Source organism: Pleurodeles waltl, chromosome 9 (assembly GCF_031143425.1).
Source record: "Pleurodeles waltl isolate 20211129_DDA chromosome 9, aPleWal1.hap1.20221129, whole genome shotgun sequence".
Classification (NCBI taxonomy): domain Eukaryota; kingdom Metazoa; phylum Chordata; class Amphibia; order Caudata; family Salamandridae; genus Pleurodeles; species Pleurodeles waltl.
In genome coordinates this window covers 748,493,103-748,517,358 of record NC_090448.1, presented here as the reverse complement: position 1 = coordinate 748,517,358, position 24,256 = coordinate 748,493,103, and positions in this window count along the sequence as shown.

Sequence of the window (24,256 nt, the reverse complement as noted above, 5' to 3'; positions counted from 1 at the left end):
TCACTGCTCGTCGGTGTCACCATGATTGCAGTGGCTGCCTCACTGACAGACATGGTCTTGGGCTTAGGCTGGGGTGGTGCTGTTGATGCAGGAGTGCTGCTCCCAGGTTCTTACCCAGAGGCCGGTGTGGCAGGCAGACGTCTCCTGAAACAGATTGCGGTTTTGGGGCATCTTAACCCGTAGGTTGGCAGTGGCACTAAGATGCATAGGCGAAAGTTTGGTGGACTGAAGTAGCTGTAAGACTTTCTCTTTGGCAATACTGCAGGTCTATTCTCTGGTGCACCTAAAAATAAGCAAGAAAACATGTAGTTAGTGAAACGTGGCATTGTTGCAGGTTGAAATAGTACAGACAAATGCAATCTTAGCGCGGTTGGTTACTTATGTAATACATGGCAATTTAATCCAACATTGTAAAGGCAAACCAAACCACCACACCATAAAAAAAAACTACATTTAAAATCAGACAGCACAACAGACAGATCTAGCTCTTTGCTTTATCGCCATCTGTTTTAAAGGAGACAGCTTGGGTAGTCAGAGAGAGGTGCATGAGTAAATGATGGATGTATGGGTGGAAGAATGGATGGATGAGGGTGGATGGATCAAAGCAAAATGCAGAATTAACTAAAAATAAAAATACCAAATTGGAAAAAAAAAATCAAAAACTAAAATATTAAAATGAAATAAAAATAAATTAAAAGGAAAAAGACAAAAGAAAAAAAACATTAAAAAAGAAAACTTAAATAAAATTAAATACAAATTAAAATAGAAATTAAAACTAAAATAGAAAACCATAAAATAAAAATAGAAACTTAAAAAACAAATGATCAATAATTATCAATGTTTGTATGTAAGCCTATGTCAAAGACTCACTGGCTGCATGCACAAAACGGCTGCCAGCTAGCCACATAGTCAAACAACTGGAACAAGGAAGCATGGCAAACAAAGGACATGCAAGCTTATGGCAAGGGACACTGGCTGGATTGACAAAATGGCTGACTGCCAGCCAGCCACATGGTCAAAAACAACAACGGGCAAGAAGGCATGGTAAACAAAGGACGCATGCAAGCCTATGGCAAGGGACAGTGGCTGCGTGCACAAAATGGCTGCCCGCCAGCCACATGGTCAAACAACAATAAGAAGGAGCAAGGGGGCATGGCAAAAAAAGAACACATGCAAGCCTATGGCAAAGGGACACTGGCTGGGTGGACAAAATGGCCACCAGCCACATGGTCAAACAACAACTGCAAACAAGGAGGCATGGAGAATAAAGAACACATGCAAGCCGACAGACATAAAATGGCCCCTGGCCACACTGCATGGAGAACAAAGAGAAATGGACGATGACACACACACACACACACACACACACACACAGGCCATAAGGAGGCATTGTGGTGGTAACACTGAAAAAAAGTGACCAACATTAATTTTCTAATGTTTTGCATTGCTGAATTAACTGAGCTATAAAATGTTTCACAACACATCTTCAAATATTACCCCACAACATATACACTTTTTTCCAAAAATAAAAACGTTGCCAACATTTCTAATTAATCCAGTGCCATCCCTGCCCTAAATAAAGTTTTAAAAACAAATACCACTGAAATATTTATTTCATACACTGATGACTACTAGTGTTGGCCCCTACTGGCTAGATGGCCCTTTGGAAATCTAGGCCACATACTAAAATATTATTGCAAATGTTACAAACATAGAAAAGGTACTGATCTGTATCACAATTGTCTTTTACAAAAAGGTGAAAAATCAATGATGTGTAAAATATATACTAACTAGGCCTATACTAAAACTCCAGGCCACCTGCCACTATAAAATGTAAAAATCTAATTAAAGTACAAAGAAATACAGGTGCATGCCCCAGCAAACAAACAACACCCTTTTACAAAACTTTTTGAACTTACTTGTGTGATTCAACAAAAACTAAGTCCTTAAATCCAAAGGCATATCCAGGAGATAGAGAGTGATCCTTCCACCTCATAATCAAAGTGAAAAGTGACAGGAACAGGGAGTTGGAGTTGGAATCTTTGATGCACTTCTTCCCTGTTTGGGAAAAAAGGCCACTCAATCTGAAAAACAACTTGCAGGGTCCACTGGAGAAGAAAATCTATTCAAAAATCCATTTGTGACTAGATTTAGTGGCATCTGGAGTAGAAAATCTACTACAGAAATGAGTTTGCGCTCGTGAGTAGCATTGTTGTGGCCACTGGCGCAGCTGGAAGCAGTGCGAGCGAGTGCGAAGTCTTGCACATGCTCACTACCGTCCCAGGAGTAACGTGGCACTTGCGAGAAAGTGACATAAACTAATCTTGTGAGTGCAAACAAACTCCACTCCGTGCCGAAGTGTGGAATTCAGGAAGTCCACGCTACTACGCAAAGTGCCCAAATTCCACAAACTCCACTGGCTTAGCAGAGTTATACGCCCAGGCCTACAATTTGTGTTACGCACAAGACTCGTGGGAGTTTGAATGTACTTCATTGCTCAGACTAAATCAGTTCACAAAGCGAAGCAACCTTTTGTTGCATTCAGAAAAATTCTCCTGGGAAATCCAGTTTTAAAGTTGGCTCTTGCCCTATCAGTAGTCAAATGCATCCAAGTCTGTTATGCCAAAACAAACTGAATTCTACATTCTGTTAAATAATAATCCGAGATGTATTTGCCTCAGACTTTATTTCTGCGTATTCCATTAATATTGCCATGTGCTCGACAAAGCTGACTCTTCATTTAAACTGTGTAAGTTGACTTCCCTGTGAACTCAGTTTTTGTCTAAAACCATTTCCTTCTCTGGGCCTCTCCACTTATCTAACCAAGCTGACTTTCAGAATACCGAGCCACAGCTGCATTCTTCTTATCATTGTGCACGAACAGAACTGTACCTCTTCCCACCGCATTCCAGGGGCCTCCTGCAAGGGATATCCTCGTAAATTATCAAACCAACTGTGATAAGACTGACATTTGACAAATGAACTGTCACTTTGCCGTGTATTAGCAGGATACTCCCGAGACAGTGGGAGTACAAGCAGGAAAGACTAATCAAATGTATGTACGTCAGCAGGATGCTCTCGGGTTAAAAGGAGAACTGTTTGAAGCTTTTGTGTTCACCAGATATGGAGGGGTGGCTTCCTGGCTGAAGGGGGGCAGCTTAACTATATAAGATTGTACGCTGCAGAATGAAGCAGCCAGCCTCCGTAGGAAAGTCATTCAGACTGTCCTGGGACACTGTGCTCAGCTCGAGCTATTATCTGTTTTACTAATAAAACTTTTCTCTTCCTCATCAGTCGTGACTCCGCCTGTTGTGTTCTTTGCTGGTAAGAGACCCTGAAGGCTTAGGGTGTCCCCTCCACCGCTGGGAGAGGTGAGCCTGCCTTTCCCGGTTCTTCAGTTGGCGCCCGAACAGGGACTCCATCAGTGGCACCCGCCGTCCGCTCGGAAGGAGGAGGATGTTCACTGCAGGACTACCAAAGGGGGCGCCCCACAACTGATTTGGGAAGTATCTTTTTCCTCGTGGACCTGCGGTGCTCCAGCGGTGCTCCCCCCTCTTTGTCTCAACGGGCGCCGGCGGCTCTGCCCTGACTGGAGTTCCTGACATAGCTGGCCCTGAGTTCGGAGTCCTGACTGAGGAGGAAGACAAGAGTAAGGTAAGGACAGGGTTAACCCCTGTCTTTTCTGTGTCTGTCTGGTAGGTGTCATTCGATCTTTGCAAAGACCGAAGTCAGTGGATGTTTTGTAAAATAATTAACTGTCATAATATATAGATTGCATATTTGCTTCCGTTGTTTCTGTTTTCCATCCACTGATACTAAGTTACAACTGTCTGTTTAAAATAATGCCGGCATTCAGTAAATTAAGGAAATGGTGCTGTTTTTGTTGTCAAGCAGAGTCCCGCTTGGAGGAGTCTTGTCCAGCTCCTCCAATTGGAACTCCTTGCCATGAAATGTATGTAAAACACGGGGTGGGAAGTATAATATGGACTGACATATGGCGTAAAAAGACTAGGCATAGTGCTGAATTACAGTGGCCACTGCATGGGACTTTTGATGAACTGAAAATTGATTTTTTAGAAGAAAGATTATTTGCAACCAAAAGTAGGCCTGGTATGTTTGATTCACTCAGGTTATGGCAAAAAGAGGGTAGACAAAAACGAATTAAAGCAGCAAAGGATGCTAAGAGACATAATGCAAAATCAGATGCTGAGAAAGCCCAAGAATATGACCGGCAGAATGCAGAGCAGGGATGGGCCCAGATAGATAGAAGACACCAGTTAGATACAGACAGGATATATGTGGTTCAACAAACACCTGAAAAAAAGAAAAGAGACCCCGAAAAGGATCCTCTCATGCAAGATGTCCTAGACTGCCCCCCTGTTTATACCCCGACAATATATCCAGCTTTACCCCCAATTGCTCAGATGCCCCAGCCATTAGGTTCACCAATGAATGCAGTAACATTTGCCCTACCACCACAATCTGAACACCAGAGACCCCCAGCATCGGCTCCAGTGACCCCCAGGCCAGACCCCCCAAGCGCTTCAGCCCCCTTGTTACAAATGAAAGACGAGGGCTCAGACGATGATGGCCTCACAATATCACCTCCCCCAGGACGTCCACGACGCAATAAACTGACAGAAGAAAGGAAAATTAACACAATGTTGCATAAATATATCTTAACACAGCCAAGCCTGGAGACTATTTGGCAGAATTTTGCTCAGTTCCAAGCAGTACAACAGGCAGACATGATACAACGTATGTGTGAGATACTAATGGAAAAATGGGACGAAAATTTAGATAGCAACCCCCCCTTACAAATACTTAGAATTAAACAGGAGGTAGCCACAGGCTATCATCAGGGAAAGGACCTTAAGGACTACCTCCGTCAACTATTGAGTTATAGGAAGACCTATCACCAGAATAGGGATGAGAAAAAAGGTTCAGCCAGTCCCTCACGCAGTCCTTCCACCCACACAACACAGCACCCCTTAAGGGAAGTCCCACCCAGCTACGTTCCAGCCACAGGAGAGGGTCCCGCAGCAGTGCCCGCCCACTGGAAACAACAATTTGTGTACCAGCAATGGGATAGAACAGAGGTCCTAGCGCTAAAAGCCCATTTGCCTGACCCTCGCAAGAATCCTGCCGGCTTTTATAAGGAATTTTCCCAAATAATAAGCCCACAAATATTGACTCTCATGGACATTAAAATGTTGTTTGGTACTCTAGTACCACAGGATATCTGGAAGACTATCATACAGAAAGATTATCCCGTAGAACTAGGCGGTACCTGGGATCAGCTGGACCACGAGGACCAAGACAGGAAGCCTGGTGACAAACCGGGAGCCCTAATATTAGCTCTCCCTGACAGACTCCTCACGCTTATACAGAAGTCCTTGCCCCCGCGATTAGTAGACTGGGATAGAATAGATACATGTAAACAAAAGAAAGACGAACACATAGCTGACTTCTTCTCTCGGTTTGAAAGGGCATACACTGACTTTAGTGGACAAGATGCCTCTACCGAAGGTGGTATGCGGCTGTTTGTAGATAAATTTGTAAACTGCATGTCACCTGAAGTAGCCTTGAAAATACGGTTGGCTGAGAGTACCTGGTCAACCAGTACTCCTTCCCAGATCCTCACCATGGCCCAATATTACGAAAATAGGGTTCATGAAGAGAAGGACAAGAAAGACAAACAGACAAAAGAGTTAAAAACAAAAGTTTTAGTGCAACAAGCATACCCCCAAAATAGGTCAATTCCCCGTGGACCCCAGTACCAAAATAATACCCCCAACAGTTACCAGCCTCGCTTTTCTCTGGGCTATCACCAGTGTGCCTATTGTAAAGAAGAGGGTCATTGGAAGAATGATTGTCCGAATAAAAGTGGGTCTGCGCCCCAGACAAGAGGTAGAGGAGCGCCCCGCGGGGCACCCCGAGGTAGAGGACGGGGAGGTCCCCCACAGCAGGGACCTAATAGAGCCCATCAACAGCAAAATATAGCAGCCGCTGAAAATTACTTTGACAATAGTTCTGCCCAACGCCAGTATTATAATGATAATTATGATCCGGAAGAAGGTCAGTGCTTCTATTCTTGCTAGGACAGCTTAGGACAAGGGAGGATAGGACCCGTCCCAATCCCAGTTAAACAGAATGGCCCACATGTAGAAGTACAACTAGATGGTACTTCTAAGAATTTTTTGATTGACACTGGAGCCACTAAGAGTTCTGTTATGAAGGATGCGGTCCCTGGGGTCCCTTTGTCCAGCAATACTAATGTGTCTGTAGGATTCTCAGGCGTCCCAGTGGTTAACCCCGTATCCAAGCCACTGGAACTCACAATTGGTCCCTACACTGTTGATTCTCCTCTAATACTTACCTCTGGTTGTAGTGAAAATTTGCTAGGTCTCGATTTACTGAAAAGATTACACGCCACTATATATTGTTCCCCTGATGGCGTGTACGTCACCATGGGTCCTCACGTGACACCCACCCAGTTCATAGCGTTACCACTCCCGCCTGAGCTAGAGATGCTCCCCGCTACACTTTGGGCTTCAAACAATGAGGATGTGGGCTGCCTTGATATTCCCCCGTTCTCCATCAAGTTAAAAGAGCATGCACTACTTCCCCGTCTGCCACAGTACAAGTTACCACATCACACTGAACAGGCCCTCAAGGACATTATATTGCAGCTGATTGATAAAGGGGTTGTTCAAGAGACCAGAGGTAATACATGTAACAGCCCCATACTCCCAGTACTCAAAAAGTCCGCTGATTCTTCCCATCAGCCCGGCCTACGCTTTGTGCTTGACCTTCGAGCAGTTAATAAAGTAGTGGAGCCCCAATTCCCTGTTGTACCGGACATTACCACCCTCCTAACAATGATACCCTCCACTGCTACCTGGTTCTCTGTAATTGATCTCAAGAATGCATTCTTTAGCATACCCATTCACCCGGACAGCAGACACATTTTTGGATTCTCCCTGGTCGGTCGCAGTTTCCGGTTCTGTCGCGCACCTCAGGGGTACACTGAATCACCCAGTGTTTTTAACCAGGTGCTCAAGGGACAGTTGGATTCCTTTCAATTCCCCGCTGGTTCCGCCCTGGTACAATATGTTGATGACCTCCTTATTGCTTCTGACTCCCAAGAAAATTGCAAAAAAGACACAGTTGCACTTCTCACTCATCTATCCCAACACAATCACAAAGTATCCCTCACTAAATTACAGTATTGTCAACAGCAGGTTACCTATCTTGGTCACCTGCTGTCGAAGGAGGGACGTACACTTACCCCAGCCCGGGTACAAGCCATACGCAATATACCTGTCCCCACAACACAGAGGGAGGTCAGGGGATTCATTGGCATCACATCTTTTTGCCGCCAATGGATACCTAATTTTTCTCTCCTTATCAAGCCCTTCTTAGCACTCACCCACAAAGACTGCCCTGACACCGTTGTCTGGAATACTGAATGCCAGTCCAGCTTTGAAGATTTGAAGGACGCTCTCTGTTCAGCCCCTGTGTTAGGCACGCCTGACTATCATAAGCCCTTTACATTGTTTGTAAGTGAACATAACGGTTGCTCTCTCTCAGTCCTGACACAAGAACATGGTGGCAAACAGCGACCATGTGCTTATTTTTCAGCCCTTCTGGATCCTGTTGCCAGGGCTCTTCCAAGCTGCCTACGGGCTGTAGCTGCAGCCGCAGTAGCAGTGCGCCAATCAGCTGGAATAGTTATGGATACTTCATTATTATTGTTGGTCCCACATGCTGTTGATGCCCTACTTAACAAAACTAAGACACAACACCTTACAAATGCCCGCCTGACCAGTTATGAGTTAACACTCCTTGCCAGTCACATCACCATCAAAAGATGCACTACCTTGAATCCCGCAACGTTATTACCCCTGACTGAAAGCTCTGAAGATACACATACTGATATACATGACTGCATTATCAGGACAGAGGAGGAAACGAAAGGAAGGGTAGATCTGCAAGACACGCCTCTAAGTAACCCCCAAGGTACCTTGTACATTGATGGTTCATGTCTCAAATTACCTGATGGCACTACATCAGCTGCATATGCTATCACAACACTAACGGCAGTAGTTGAAGCACGTCGGATACCACATAATTCAGCACAAGCGGCTGAGTTAGTGGCACTGATTAGAGCTTGTGAAATAAGCACAGATTTAGATGTCAATATCTACACTGACAGTCAATACGCGTTTGGAGTGGCACACAATTTTGGTAGATTGTGGGCGGAAAGAGGCTTTCTCACATCACACGGCACCCACATACAACATGGAGGGTTAATACACAGACTGCTCTCCATTCTAGCCCTGCCACGGACCATGGCCATTGTAAAATGCAGCGCACATAGAAAGATCACTGATCACGTAGGAAAAGGGAACGCCTTTGCAGATCAGGTAGCGAAGGAAACAGCACGCCAGAAGAAAAGCAAGATGTATGTAGCAGGACCAGCCAGATGGGTCCCAGATAACGGAATGTTTGAGGACACGGTAGAGAGTGTAAAAAGTATACAGGCAGAAGCAACGGAAGTTGAATTGGCATCATGGAAGGAGACACACGCGAGGTTTAATGAAGAAACAGGGTGTTGGACAGACTTGTCAGAAGCCCAGAGATGGATGCTTCCTGATGGGTATGTCCTTCCTGTAGTGACAATGGCTCATGGTCCAGCACACATCAGTCCAGCAGGGATATGCAAACTTCTTGCCCCTGTCTGGTACAACAAAAATATTCCAAAGGCAGCTGAGAAGTTGGTTAAACACTGTATGATTTGCATGCAACACAATCCTGGCAAGGGCATTAAAGTACCTCCCGGCCATTTCGCGCCCCCTGATTACCCATTTGAAGCTATACAGATGGATTACATCGAAATGGAAAGATGTAACAATTTGAAGTATGTATTGGTGGTCGTCTGCATGTTTAGCAAATGGGTAGAAGCCTATCCTACAAGGGACAACACAGCCCTCACAACTGCTAAGGTACTCTTGAAAGAGTTCTTTCCCCGGTTTGGAATGCCTCGAATTGCATGGTCAGACAATGGCAGCCATTTTACAGGTCAGGTGATGAAAAAGGTGTGTGAAGGATTGGGAATTAGACAGAAATTCCATGCTGCCAACCATCCACAAGCTGCAGGACTAGTTGAGAAATATAATGGTTCACTCAAATTGAAGTTGTCCAAAATATGTGCTGACAAAGGCATATCGTGGCCTGATGCTCTCCCCCTGGCCCTGTTGTCACTTCGGGCTACACCACATTCCAAGTCAGGTCTCTCGCCATATGAAGTGGTCATGGGGAGACCGGCTAATGTGTGGGGAGTTCCAAGGCCAAAGAAATACTCAGATTTACCATACCCTGTATTGATGGATTACCTCAATGAACTCACTAACTCTTTACGTCTCATTCATCAGCAGGTGAAGGATATTCTGCCACCATTACCTCTTACTCCAGGCCACTTTATCGAGCCCGGTGACTGGGTCCTCACCAAGAATTTCCAGCGCAAAAAGAGCCTCGAGCCCCGGTGGAAAGGCCCCCGCCAAGTACTCCTTGCTACCAGGACTGCTGTGAAAGTCGAGGGAGCAAAGAATTGGATCCACGCTTCACACTGCAAAAGGGTACCTTTGCCCTTACCATACGATCAGTGGGTGAAAGAGGGTCAAGGTGACGACGAATGCGAGAAAGTACCCACGTTTGTTCCCTTCAGTGACGCGCAGATAGAGTGGACAGCCACCCAGGAGGAGAGTGATTCGGTCCTTCGGGGTGCGACACCTGATGGTGTTCCGGTTGTTCCCTTGTTTCCAGATCAGACTGAGCCTGGTTCTGCGAGATATGACCTTCGCCCACGCCCCTTACGTTGAATAGATGATTCATCATTTACCTGTTGCATCCAGCCTAACATTCGCTGCAGGGCCGTGATTTTGTCCGGTGTGGCGGACCAGAGAGTGTCAATAGGACTGCTGGAATCACCCACCGGTGGAGCAACCACCAGTCACGGGCAGCACCTAGGGGAGGCTGGGTTGCACGCAGGTACTGAATAACTGAATTTGATATTGATCACTGTCAGTGAGAAGAGCAGACTTGAGAAAGGAAAAGGACTATGTATTCAGATTACGAGAAGAGCGTACAGAGACAGAAACTGAGAAAAATTAAACATTTAAAAAAATTGTTTGGTCCACGTACAACGTGTCTGGCGGTAATTGTAGTGCTTCTTGTCATATTAGCGTGCATTGGCTGGACCATCCACACTGCTACAGAGAAAAGACAGCCTCCTGCACCAACGTCTGCGCCCATGCATACACATGTATCTCTACCACCTGAGATACATGCCAGGAGACAAGAATATGACAATAATACGTTCATCCAGATGCTACATCAACATCAACTTGTTACAAACTTGACAGACTGTTGGGTTTGTGGTCATTTTCCTCACACGGCTGCTCATGCATTTCAGTTTAGAGCACTTTCTACTAAAAGAGAGGGTGAGATAAAGTGGCCTTCCTAGGTAACATACCACTAGGAGAGATCAAAGGGCTGCTATATGGTCAACACTACACCAAGCATTACTGTGTGGATATTCAAGCTTGGCAAGAAACACTAGCAAGGCAAATAGTACTAAGAACTGTATTCCAAACATCTGCTTCATGTGCATACTATCCACTGCTTTAGGTGTAGTGCACTGCTTTACAGCTTCTGAACATATTGTGATCTACAGCAGCACATACTTCAAATTGAAAATGTTATACTGTTCCTAACTTTCAGATGGATACTTCCACTTGTAGATTCCGTGCCTCATAAATATCCCAGCAGCCATTCTGGATCTGGAAACTCTTCAATAACTCGCCAATGGTAGTACGTGGTGCCGGCTCCACTTTGGTGCCGCATGCCACGCCCTTCAAGCATTTACTGCTCTTGCCTCCTGTGACATGGGCAAACCCAACCTTGACTCCAGCTATTTCAGCAGGCTTTACACTGAGAGTGATGCCACCTTCTTTGGTATTTCAGCACAGTTCGTCCTATGAGCCAAACACCAACATCTCATGGGCGGCAGAGACAGCACCATAGACTACATCATCGGTACTCCACATGAACCTACCATCATCGAAGACAACACTGCCAGTGCGACTATCTTCCCCTCCACTGCCACGAAAAGGCCAGAGAGTCTACCACTGATGCCCCACCACTCCATAAGAGAGACTCAGTGGCTCTCAGAAGAAGGCTGGCATCTCTTTGGGGAAACAGACCATCAAGAAGTGAAAATGACGAAGTGTGATGTTGATAAACAAGATGGAAACTGCAGATGATGAAGGCAGCTCATTGGACCCAGACTCTGCAGGTTTGAAGGAAGCCAGTGGATTTCATCTCAGTGAAATAGAAATGTCTGTCACCGACGGTTCTTTCTCCACTAGAATTGACCTCCTATAACATAATAATACGGAGGGCTGCTGATGTGTTTGACCTGCAGCTCCCATCCACCGAGGTTAAACCTAACATTTTTTATTTATTTTATTAGTTTTATCTAAAAGGAAATAAAAATCAAGTATCAGCATGATAGTGTACAAAAGCAGTCAATCGCATGGTATACATAGGTAGCATTGCGTCAGTGAAAAGGCAAATAATCTAATACATATAAGTACTTATGACAGTTCAATTAACACCAATAAGCGAATTAGACACTTCATTCTTGGGGATAAACAGTGGCCATACTCCCTTCAGCCTGCTACAAGCACCATTAAATTATCTCCACGTTATAGAACTTGCTGAAAAGCCTGTCAAATATGCAGGGGGAGAGGGAAGGAAACTAGGGGGTAATTAACACTTAAATGTGACCAGTTATCAATCATTAGGGGCTGGGCTGCCTTCCAGGACATAGCAATGAGTCGTTTGAACAATATTCATGCAAGTTCTACGAATTTTAAGCAGCATTTGGTCTGTTTGAATCTCCTTGTGACCCCTAAAAGGCAAAGGAGTGGGTCCAGAGCGAGCGGTATGTCTATGATCTCTGAAACATGCTGTAGGACTCTGGACCATACGGTGCGAATCAACGGACACTCCCACGTCATATGTGAAAAAGTAACATCATCGTGACCACATCTCAGGCACAGGGATGAAGCTCCTGATAATATACTCTGGAGGCGATGTGGCATTAGGTATGTTTGGTGAATGTATTTGAACTGCGAGTATTTCAGCCTGGTGTTGCGTGAGACATATTTCACCTGTTACAGTGCCATCATTCATTGCTTGTCTGTTAAGTTCATGCCCAGGCAATCATCCCATCTGGCTTTGCTGCACGGATGCGGGGCGCTATGGGTCTCCTGCAGCGCTATAAATAGGGCTGAGATTGCCTTCTCACCAAGGCTGTGTGTCAGTATACAGTGTAGCCCTGTGTAGGGTAGGGGTTCAGATGGGCCCGATTGGCAGATCTCCCCAATCACTGTACTCAAAGCAGTGTGAGAGAGAAACTGTCCCGGGCCCTGTCCATGTTTTTCCGCAAGGTCCTGAAAAGAGCGCAACGAGCCATCTTCATAGAGATTTACCAGGTGCAAAAGCCTGCTCTCTTTTCATGGGTCAAAATTATAAAAACAACTGAAGCATCCCAACTGGGGCACACCCCTCCGAGTCTGCTACGGCTGTATGTAGTGATTCCAAACCGGTATTGCTGTCCGCATAAGCAGCGCAGGGGCGGCATGATGTGAGCCCGAGATGAGAAGCCACTCAAGCACCCGCACTTCACCCAAAGCGGCTCAAACCATGTCATCTTCTGTTGTGTGATTCCCAGCTATCCAGCCCATCAGCCACTGCAGCTAGGCTGCTGCAAAATAGCGTTCCATATCGGGCACTGCCATGCAGCTCTCTATAGAGGGGTGTTGAAGCGCGACACGGGACACCCTCTTGCATCCTTTTCCCCATATGAGTGCGGTTAGCAGGCCTCGTAAAGTTCAAAAGAAGGCTTTCACGGGGACACCAGCAGCACCTCAAAAAAAATACAGGAGCCGCGGCAGGACCAGCATCTTGGCTATGGACTCCCTACCCACAGGGGAGAGGGGCAGGTGTGTCCAGAAGGGTAGGAATTGCAGGATGGAAGTAAGGGCCCTGCCATGATTACCCTCTATTAAGTCTGCCTCTGTGTGATAGATATTAACCCCCAGATATCGGAAGGACTCGAGAGCCCACAGGAGACACTCCCCACCTGGGTGCAACTGATGCAGACTACTCATTGTTCGGGGTTCCATAGCCAGAGTGAAAAGCACCAGAGAAAGAGAGCAACCCTGGCGCATCCCCCTCTGTATAGGAAACAAGCAGGGGATCTGGGTGCCAGTGTGAACCCACGCTTGTGGAGCGGTGTACAGCAGCTTCACCCAACACAAGAAATTGAGACCAAGCCCAAATCAACCGAGGACCTGAGCCAGATATGCCCAACTTAGGGTGTCAAATGACTTTTCAAATACCAGGGAGACGCCACTGGGTGGCCCATCTCCCCAGAGACTGCATCTATAATGTGTATTAGATGGCAGATCAATAGGAGCAGTCTATTTGCCAGGATTTTGCTCAGGATATTATAGTCAATGTTCAACATTGACAAGGGGAGCTATGAATTCACCTCAAGTGGATCCCTGCCGGCTTAAGTAACACTGATATAAGTGTCCCACGAAGTGAACTTGGTAGTTCCCTCCATTGATAGGCGGCCCTGTACATATCCAGCAGCCAAGGTGCTAGGATACCCTCAAAAAGAGCATAGTAGTCAACAGGAACCCATCTGTACCTGGTGTCTTCCCTCTAGACATCTGTTGGATTGCTAAATGTATTTCATTTATGTGCAGTGGTTGTTCTAAATCACTCACGGCTTAGTCTAGGCAGGGTGAGATCCTGCAGGAACGATTGAATGCAGGAGGGAGAGGGACTGGCCGGTGAAAAGTATAATTGCTCTTAGTAAAGGGCGAAAGCATCATTAATCCTTTTCTGGGTGTTCCCCACCTGGCCCCTGCAAACTCAAATCGCCCCCAGAACAGTTCTAGGAGTTTCGGAGGGCAGCAACGATGCCAATGTGCGTCCCGGTTTATCTCCGTCCATCTGTTGTTGGACTAGGTATGTCTTATAATCAACATTACAGAGACGCTGAAGTTCCTTTCGGTATTGGTGCCGTTGGGCAGTTAGGAGAGGAAGTGCAGAGGGGGCATGGATCGCCTCCTTCTCAAGTTTGCGGATATTACTTTCAAGTTCTAGCACACTGCGTGTGACAAAGGATTTCACGCCCCAGGATGAGGCTATGCAGTGACTTCTCATAACCACTTTCATTGCGTCCAACTCCACCCTCGGATCACCCACAGAACCCAAGTTATCGGTAAAGTAAGCAGAGATATGAGAGCTTATCGTTTCTCTATATGCTGTATCGTGTAAGGCTTCTGCTCTCAGTCTCCACGATGGGATGGGCAACTTAACTCTGCCCCACTGGAATGTAATCTTAAGGGAATTATGGTTGGATAAAGTCCTGCCCAGATATTCAGAACCTCAAACAAGAGGCCAACAATCTGAGTTACAGAAAAAGTAGTCAAGTCGTGTATGTATTTGGTGTCCCGGTGCATAGTAGGAATATTCCCTATCCCCAGGGTGATTTAGGCACCATACATCATGCCAAGTCCAGGTAAGAGGACCAATGTTGAAAATGCTTATAGGCCTGTAAGTCAGGGGTGTTCTGAAGGGGAGGTACCAAACGATCCAGTGTTGTATCAGTAGTTAAAGTCCCCTCCCCAAAGTCCAGGTGCCCGAGGGTCTTGTAGGAAGGCTGGAGAGAGCGTATTTAAGAAGGTGCCTTGTGCTGTGCTAGGGGCATATATCGATGTGATCATGATAGAACGCCTATCGAGGGTGCCTTCCAGAAGAACATATCGTCCTTCGGTGTCAACATGAACCTTGTGTTTAACAAAAGACACCTCCCGGGCTACCCAGATAAGAGGTCCCTTAGCATAGGCTGAGTATCCCGTGCCATATATCTGTCCCCTCCACCTCCGATTAAGCTGAAGCAGCTCCCCGTGTGCCTCCTGAAGGCACGCAAAGTGTACTTGCCTAAGTCTAAGGTAAGCATATAACTTGTATTTTTTAGCAGATGTGCCCATGCCCTGGATATTCCAGGTCAGTGCAGAATAATCAGCATATGATAGAAGTATATGGTGGCCATTCCCACCCCTAGCCCACCACCCCCCACTCCCCAACATTTCTTCCAAGTACCAGGTATTTTCCTTGCCAGTTAGACACATCAGAATAATAGAAAGATTTATAACAACTCCCCAATTCCAGGCTTGAACTTCAACAAGCTACATGCCACAACTCCCCACACTGTTTAACCAGTAGGCAAAGAAACTTTTTGTTCACTCCAGTCCCTATGGGGGAGGCAAGAAGCATCTCTGTTTCTAGAGGGGTGGTAAGGAGGCCTTCTGTAGGAGGAGGTCTGTAGGTAGGCACTCAGAAAAGAACCACATGTGGAACTGAAGCCTATAAAGAGGACACATGTAGCCAGAGGGTAAGTCAGTAATGGTGTAAGCTCCCCCCATCTAGATGAGCCCACGGGGTCTGGCAAGGTCGGGATGGTGTCCATGTTCTCATAGATCATCAGCTGTGCATCGAGTGAGCACTGGACCCTCCTCCCGGGAAGTCTGCGAGGAAACCGGAGTCAGAGATTGGATCAGTGGCAGTCAGTCTTCGAGGGCTGAGAAAGGGTTGAAAGACAGCTATGAGTCCTCCATTACTGCTTCTGCTCACTCTCTAGCCACCTGGGCCCAAGACAGCCCAGCCCTAGGCATCCTACGTGCGCCCCACCTTCCACGTGGAGTCAGCCAGGTTGTCTCATCTTGAGCCTCTCACTGAGAGTACATTAAGCCTTTTGCGTGCACCTAAGTCCACACATCGTCCGGGGTGGTAAACATTTGAGTTGCCTCACCATTAATCACCCTAAGTTTTGCCAGGAGCAGGAGTGTGCAGTGTTCCCTTTAAGGTGTGCGCATGAGCGCCCGCGCATCTTAACTTTCCCAAGCGCACAATCTAGATTGAAAGCGTGCACACTTCACAAATCTTGCAAAATACTGTTTCAGCTGCTTTCACAAATGCAAGAGGCACGAACACATAGGCCACGTGTGTGTGTTCGAGAACCACAGAGAGAAGCGGATACAATATAGTGTGGAGGAGAATTTCACTGTGGAAGAGAAGTGCGGAGGGCTGCAGAGGGTCACAAGGTGCGCAGCACCTGTCTTCAGTGCAGTCACTTGCTGCATTAGTTTGGGTGATATGGGAGCGGATACAGGGGCATACAGGCAGCACTGGCATCTCTGATTAATGTATTTTGGAAGGGCATGACTCTAAGGCCTGGTAATAATGTTTTGCTTAAAGTGACAGCTGATGCTCCTGCAGGAAGGGCTTCGGCTGTTCTTGTCCCAGCCGTTCCACTTGTGGATAAAGATCAGCTTGATCATTCTTTGTGCATCAGTGCATGGGCCGGCTGGCGAGCTGAAACCTCCGTCCCAGGACCCTGATGATGCTGCATCTGCTGCATAAACGGAAGATATGCATCTGCAGAACACTAAATGTAGCATTTTCTTCTAGGGGCACGAGCTCACTGTGTCTATGTAGTGTGCATGAGCTGTCCTTATTACCAGGGGAGTAGCTACACATTGGTGCAGCAGGTGCAGTGGCACCAGAGACCATTAATTAATGTAAACTTCCATATTTTCCTATCCCAACAGCAGTTGAAGGGGACACTCTCCTTCCTTGCTCCAAAGATCAGGGTATTGCTAAGCTACTTCCTATTACCTGGTCTTTTCACAATATGCATAAACCTGAGCTACGTGCCACTGCTAGCAACGATTGTACTTTCTGACTGGAAAGTGAATTTGCTCAGGACCTTGCACAGATAACAATAACAGTATGTGTAACTGCAGCACCACTGTCTGAGCAGGTAGGAAATGTTTTCCTACCTCTTTTCGTTTCATGCTGGTTTCCCTTCAACATAAAATAAAGTTTTCCGTTTGTTTCATTTACAACCACAGTTTGCGTTTATAAGTGTTGCACTCATAATAATCACTGTACAGCACATACAGTAATAAATCCAAGTGTTTTGGAAATATACACCACACACATTCTTACATCAACAGTCACTCCATTACCTTCCCATTTTACATAAAATATTCTTTGATGCATGAATGCTTCATGTATAATTCCAGTGTGCATTACCTGAGAGGATGAGGTTTTACACATTTATGTGTATTTACAGTTTTTAATGCAATGTATGTGACTCTTGTACAGTGCATACTGTGAACTGAGTCACATCTATGTGTCTTATTGGGTAGAAACTGTGGATGTGTGATTATGATGGGATGTGATTGAGAGCTCTGTAGTTAAGGCAGGATGCAGTGCCAGTTTCTCACAGAGCCTGTCACCGAGTCCTACAGGTGTTCAGACTACATGTACCTCCAATGTTGGCCTCTCTCAAACCATAAAGAGTGCTGGTTATATGTATGCTAACTAACTGTGAAAACATGGGTGGAAGAGTAACACAACTTCCCAAATATGACCACCAAAAAAGAAACAAAATGCAGCGCTTTCAGCAGGTAAGGGGGTGAGTGGTGTGTGTGTGGGGGGGGGGGGGGGGGGAATGCTGAAGTAAATGAGGTGAAATGAAGTATGTTCAGCAGAGAGTGAAAAAATGGTGTACAGGAGGAAAAAGATGACGTGTGAGATATACATATTGAGGATTTCAGACAGCAGAGGGAGAAAAGGATGTAAGTGTCTAACAGCATGAGGGACTGCAGAGAACACTGGTGTTAAGGGGAGACATTATCAGTTCACCGTATCGCAATAAAATCATTGCTACTCATTTGTGTGATACAGCTAAATTCTTTGGCAAAGCCAATAGGTCTGGCTTGTTTTAGAAGCAGGTCCAATGTTGTGTTATTCCTGGATTTAGTAACAGAAAAATGTCAAAGGCACCAATTGCTGGTTAAATGTGCTGCAGGGTAAAGCCCAGGATTCTGGTTCACACGTTTCCAGCCATAAACTCTTGCAACGGATGCTTGGTTACACTTCTTTTGCCAGGCCCCTTTTAGAGATTCCTCACCAGTTTCAGTCTACCTAAAGTACTGGTGCATGTGTGCAATACTGTAAGGACTCCCTTTGAATTAGCACTGTTGGAATGGCACCAGAGTGTTGCCTGTATCCTCCTCAACTCCACCGCATCTGCATACAAGGTCAGGGAGACAAGTTGAAACACTCCTTCTAGATACTGATGGTGGGAAAGTACATTTGTGGTACGCCTCATACTTTATTGTTATTGTATGGTCTCAGGAGCCTGGTGTGATTTTGAAGAATGGTTCTTGGGCTTACAATCTGATGCTGCATTTTCAGAGTAATGAAAAGTCAGATGTTATGTTATGTTTTATGGTTGTGGCAGTCTGCTAGTGGAGTCCTACAGTTTCAAGCCCTGCATTCTCAATTTGCTGTGCTGTCAGCTATTGCACTACAAATAAACTGAAACGCAACTATTAATGAAATACCCTATTTTTTATTTGAAAGAATCTTGCCCATATTTCTTGCATGCCACTTACTGTATTGTTTCATGCGGGATATTCTAAAGGATCGTATCTGGCTCAACCCTCCCTATGAATTTCTAGGCTTGCATAGCTCTATCTCTTGTGCAGCATAAATGCGAGGGAAAAGCTGTATCACAGAAGAAGTAACCCACAATGTGGGTTTATAAACCTGTATAACATAACAAATGCTAATAAAGAAACATGAGCACATGCCTGTTTGGCCTAAAGTGGAACCCCAGATAACTCTTGTATGTATGACCGCTGACAACATGAACGCCCTCAAGAACGCTACCCGCGAACACCACCACCTGATCTGCGCTGCCAAAAGGAACTTCTTCACCGATAGACTGGACAAAAACAGCCACAACAGCAGAGAACTCTTCAGCATCGTCAAGGAGTTCTCCAACCCCAGCGCCAACGCCAACGCCGTCACGCCCTCACAGGATCTGTGCGAATCCCTCGCCACTTTCTTCCATCGCAAGATCAGCGACCTCCACGACAGCTTCGGACACCAGACCCAACCAAACACCACCGAACCCGCACCCCCGGCCATCACCCTCAACAACTGGACCCACATCAACACGGAAGAAACCAAATCCATCATGAACTCTATCCACTCCGGCGCCCCTTTGGACCCTTGCCCGAACTTCATCTTTAACAAAGCCGACGACATCATCGCCCGCACCTCCAGACCGTCATCAACTCTTCTTTTTCTTCTGCTACCTTCCCCGAATGCTGGAAACACGCCGAAGTCAACGCCCTACTAAAGAAACCTACGGCTGACCCGAGCGACCTGAAAAACTTCCGCCCCATCTCTCTTCTGCCTTTCCCAGCCAAAGTAATAGAGAAGACCGTCAACAAACAGCTGACCACCTTCCTGGAAGACAACAACCTGCTCGACCCCTCACAAACCGGATTCCGAACCAACCACAGCACTGAAACCGCCCTCATCTCAGTCACAGACGACATCAGAACCCTGATGGACAACGGTGAAACAGTCGCCCTCATTCTCCTCGACCTCTCGGCTGCCTTTGACACCGTCTGTCACCGCACCCTAATCACCCGCCTCCGCTCCACCGGGATCCAAGGCCAGGCCCTGGACTGGATCGCCTCCTTCCTCGCAAACCGTTCACAAAGAGTTTACCTCCCTCCGTTTCGCTCAGAACCCACCGAGATCATCTGTGGCGTACCTCAAGGCTCATCGCTCAGCCTGACACTCTTCAATGTCTACATGAGCCCCCTCGCCAACATCGTACGCAAGCACGACATCATCATCACCTCCTACGCCGACGACACCCAACTTATACTCTCCCTCACCAAGGACCCCGCCAGCGCCAAGACCAACCTACAAGAGGGTATGAAGGACGTCGCAGATTGGATGAGGCTCAGCCGCCTAAAGCTGAACTCTGAAAAAACGGAAGTCCTCATCCTCGGCAACACCCCGTCCGCCTGGGACGACTCCTGGTGGCCCACGGCCCTCGGCACCGCACCGACCCCCACAGACCACGCCCGCAACCTCGGCTTCATCTTGGACCCTCTTCTCACCATGACTAAGCAAGTCAACGCCGTGTCCTCCGCCTGCTTCCTCATCCTCCGCATGCTCCGTAAGATCTTCCGCTGGATCCCCGCCGACACCAGAAAAACCGTGACCGACGCCCTTGTCACGAGCCGCCTGGACTACGGCAACACCCTCTACGCCGGGACCACAGCCAAACTCCAAAATCGCCTGCAATGCATTCAAAACGCCTCGGCCCGCCTCATCCTAGACATACCCCGCAGCAGCCACATCTCCGCACACCTGAGACACCTGCATTGGCTCCCAGTCAGCAAAAGGATCACCTTCCAACTTCTCACCCACGCACACAAAGCCCTCCACGACAAGGGACCGGAATACCTCAACAGACGCCCCAGCTTCTACGTCCCCACCCGCCACCTGCGCTCCTCTGGCCTCGCACTTGCTGCTGTCCCTCGCATCCGCCGCTCCACGGCGGGTGGGAGATCTTTCTCCTTCCTGGCGGCCAAGACCTGGAACTCCCTCCCCACCAGCCTCAGGACCACCCAGGACCACTCCGCTTTCCGGAGACTCCTAAAGACGTGGCTGTTCGAGCAGCGTTAACCCCCCCTTTTTTCCCCTAGCGCCTTGAGACCCGCACAGGTGAGTAGCGCGCTTTATAAATGTTAATGATTTGATTTGATTTGATCATTTCCTGGTGCACATAGCTTTGGCTGTAATGCACAGAGATGTTACACTTTTGCACACAGTCGAAAAAAGTTAGAGGGAACATTAGGAGTGTGTATTTAAAGTTCAGTTCTCTGAGACATTGCTTCACCTTGCCATATGAACTGCGCTGCCTCTGCACCTCAGTGGTGAAATCAAGGTAAGCTGTAATCTCTGTGTCTTCATGGTGCCATTGGCCTTTCGTATTGGACAATTGAAGAATCAGATCCCGATCTCTAAAATTAAGTAGGTGAGCTACGATGGGTCGAGGTGGGGCTCCCGGTCTCAGGGGCCTCCTAGGTACCCTGTGGGCTCTCTACTGAGAAACGTTGAAGAATTGCCTCCCAACACATTGTCGATTAGCCATTTTTCCATGAATAGCTCCACGCTAGGGCCCTTCACTTGCTCGGGAAAGCACAGCAGTGTTATATTACTGTGCTGAGATCTCCCTTTGGCGTCTTCCGCTAGCCTGTGTAGGGGAGCTACCTCTGTCTGGAGTTACATTATCTGGGTCTGCAGTTCCTGAACTGTAGGGCGAAGGGAAGTGAGCGAGGACTCTGCCCCCCCACCCGCTCTGCCAAATTGTGATAGTTTACCCTGAGCAAATTTACATCTATAGATAAATAGATAGTCAATCCTAGAATCCAGGGAGGTCTTTATGTCCGGGATAGCTTATAACCTTATCAAACTGAACAGAGTGAGCCCTAAGCATAGTTTTCAGCTGAGTAAAGGCCTCCACCATGGAGTCAAGGGGGGCAAATGGTCCCGGGCCCTGTAGTGGAGTCTTGTTCACTTTGGGCTTTCCCATCATGGCAACACAAAAGAAGGCAGGCTGCACAGCACGCCAGGCAAGTTTGGCTCCCAGCTGCGTCTGCCCTTACCAGACACAGGTAAAGGATAGCTGCTTCTCAGAGGGTCTATGTGCAAATATTGGTGTCACCTGATATGTGTGGTCCTCTGTGGGGAGTTGGGATCAGCCTGTGACCCTCAACACCTCCAGGAGGGAAATCCTGCTGTCCCAATTCCCAGGAAATTTCTCCCCAACAACTCCCCTCCCTCCAGGTCCAGCTGCTCTCCAAGGGGATGTAACCCAAGATGAGGCAGTCGTCCAGCCACCCACAGCCAGTCTCAAAGGGAGCCCCCAAGTGAATGTGGGGTCCTCCTTCCAGGTCGTAATGCAGAGCTGCCCACTATTAATAGCACAGATCTGCAGCCCTGTGAGTAGTAGGCGGCGCAGGGAGCTTCCCTCACCCTGGGCCGCGCTCTTGTCGTCGGTGCCACCACAGGTCGCATTCGGGAGAGGAGCCAACCATAAACACCTCTTCGCCGTGGCATCCCCAACCGCCACTAGACACTCCCATCAGGCCCAAAGGGCCTTCTTCTGTGAATAGGCAGAGAGCCCCCCTCGTCGCCGTTCCGTTCCGCTGAAAAGGCCAATGGGATAGCAGGTAGCGAGGGTTTAGGCGGTCGCAGCGGCAGGAGCGGGGGGTGGGGCAGGAGACCAGTGTTGGGGTTTCCTGGCCTCTGCCCCGCTCCCCAGCAAACAGCGCTCTCATCAAAGAAGGCAGGGGGGCATTGAATGTCAGCACGCCCCCCCCTTACCAGGGCTGCACCACTCTCACTTCCAGCTGCTCAGATGCTCCACCAGGTGTGCAGCATGTCCGCAGCCCCGGGGGCACCCCCACTCTCTTGGCTCTCAAATCAACACTGCCAGTCAGGCCTTCTCCAACCTCCTGGGGCAAAGGGGGTTGGACTCCCCCCCTCCGGCAGTCTCTCCACTCCTCACCTGCGGTCCGCCGGATCCTCCAGTCAGAGAAGCACCGAAAGAGAGCCGACCTTCAATGCTTCGGCACTCCGTCGTGCCTCTGGAGTCCCGTGGCTTAATTTCTCAGCCACGCGTCTGCCGCTGTCTGCTCTGCCCCTAGGCCGTACCGCTCTTCTGCAGTCTAGCAGCTTCAGGCACGATCATGGTGCCATCGCCTCCAGCCCCATGTGCCCCTCCTTTGCGCTGACGGTATGAAGCATAACCCATTCTGGTTCACAGCTTACGGCAGGATAAAAACCCGGAGCCCTTACAGACCTCCATCTTATGTGCCTGTGCTGCTCGCCATGTTGACTCAGCCCCCAAATCTAACATTCTTACTGATGTCCTGCACGCCACCTACCACACAAAGGAACCCTAACTTCTGAGTCACTAACAGATCCCATACTGACATGTGGAAAGAACTGAAATACTCACCTGCATCTCAAGTAGATTGCTCAATGCTATAATCCACCCCAGGAGATCCCAGCTTCTTATCAGCCCACCCATCCTCAGAGACCCTAGAGGTGCAGGCCACTTTATTCTCTCAAATGGCACTGAGTTCCTTCCAAACCAACTGACAGGGAATCTTAGAAGCTGGAGCCTTTTGGGCATTGAGTATGGCTCTCAAATCTATTAATGCCACCTGCCTTCTTGGTCAATATGTACATGGCCTGTTAGATTCTGCACAGGTAGTCATTCCCACTGTTTCCAACGACCTGCAAACACACTTCACAGAGCTGATCTATGGTGGGCCAGCAGACGTAAAGCAGGTGACAGTTAGGCCTGGATGCTGCAGATTCGGTAGCAAGAGCTATGGTCACATTTATCTCCCTATGTTGTCCCTATGTTGTCACACCCTGTTAAGAAACTCAGGTTTTTCACCAGCTGTATAGACCATGCTAAAGGACCATGTGTATGACAAATCTCAGCTCTTCAGTGCAAAAGCAGACTCCGCACGGTTTAGGTTTAAGGACAGTAAAATCATGGCCAGATCCCCTAGGCTCCAAATGCAACTTTGAGACTACTGTCAATTTCAGTTTTGTGGCACCTGCAGAGGCTATTAATTTCGTGGCTTTCAACAGTTTGCAGCTCAGAAATGGCAACAACAGCAGGCAGACTCTCTCTACAAACAAGATAGAGGACACAAGGGCTGAACACATGCCATTCTGCTCCCTACCTCTACTTCCTCTTCCCTAGCCAATGCAGGAAAGCAGCCCAAGTTCCACTTTACTCAAACATACGGAGCCCATTGTAGGACAGGTATCCTCCTTTCCACAAGCTTGGAGGGCCACAAATGCGCTGTAGAGAGGGTGTATGCCCTATCCTTCAAACAAATACCTATGTTCTTCCCCCCTGCCCCCTCTTGCTCATCTGGATATGCCCCTACCAGACCATCTGTACATTCTCCAACAAGAGGTGTTCAGTCCTTGCTCCTCAAGGGCACAGTGGAGTTGTTTCCATGGCAGGAAAGAGGTCATGGGTGTTACTCCCTGTACTTCCTAATTCCCCCCCAAAAGATGGCGTCCTCAGTCTACTCCTAGCCCTCAGAATTCTGAACTGGTTCCTCAAAAAAGAAAACTTAAAAATTCTGTCCCTAGCTCAGGTTCTACTTGCACTGTAAACACAAGACTGGAT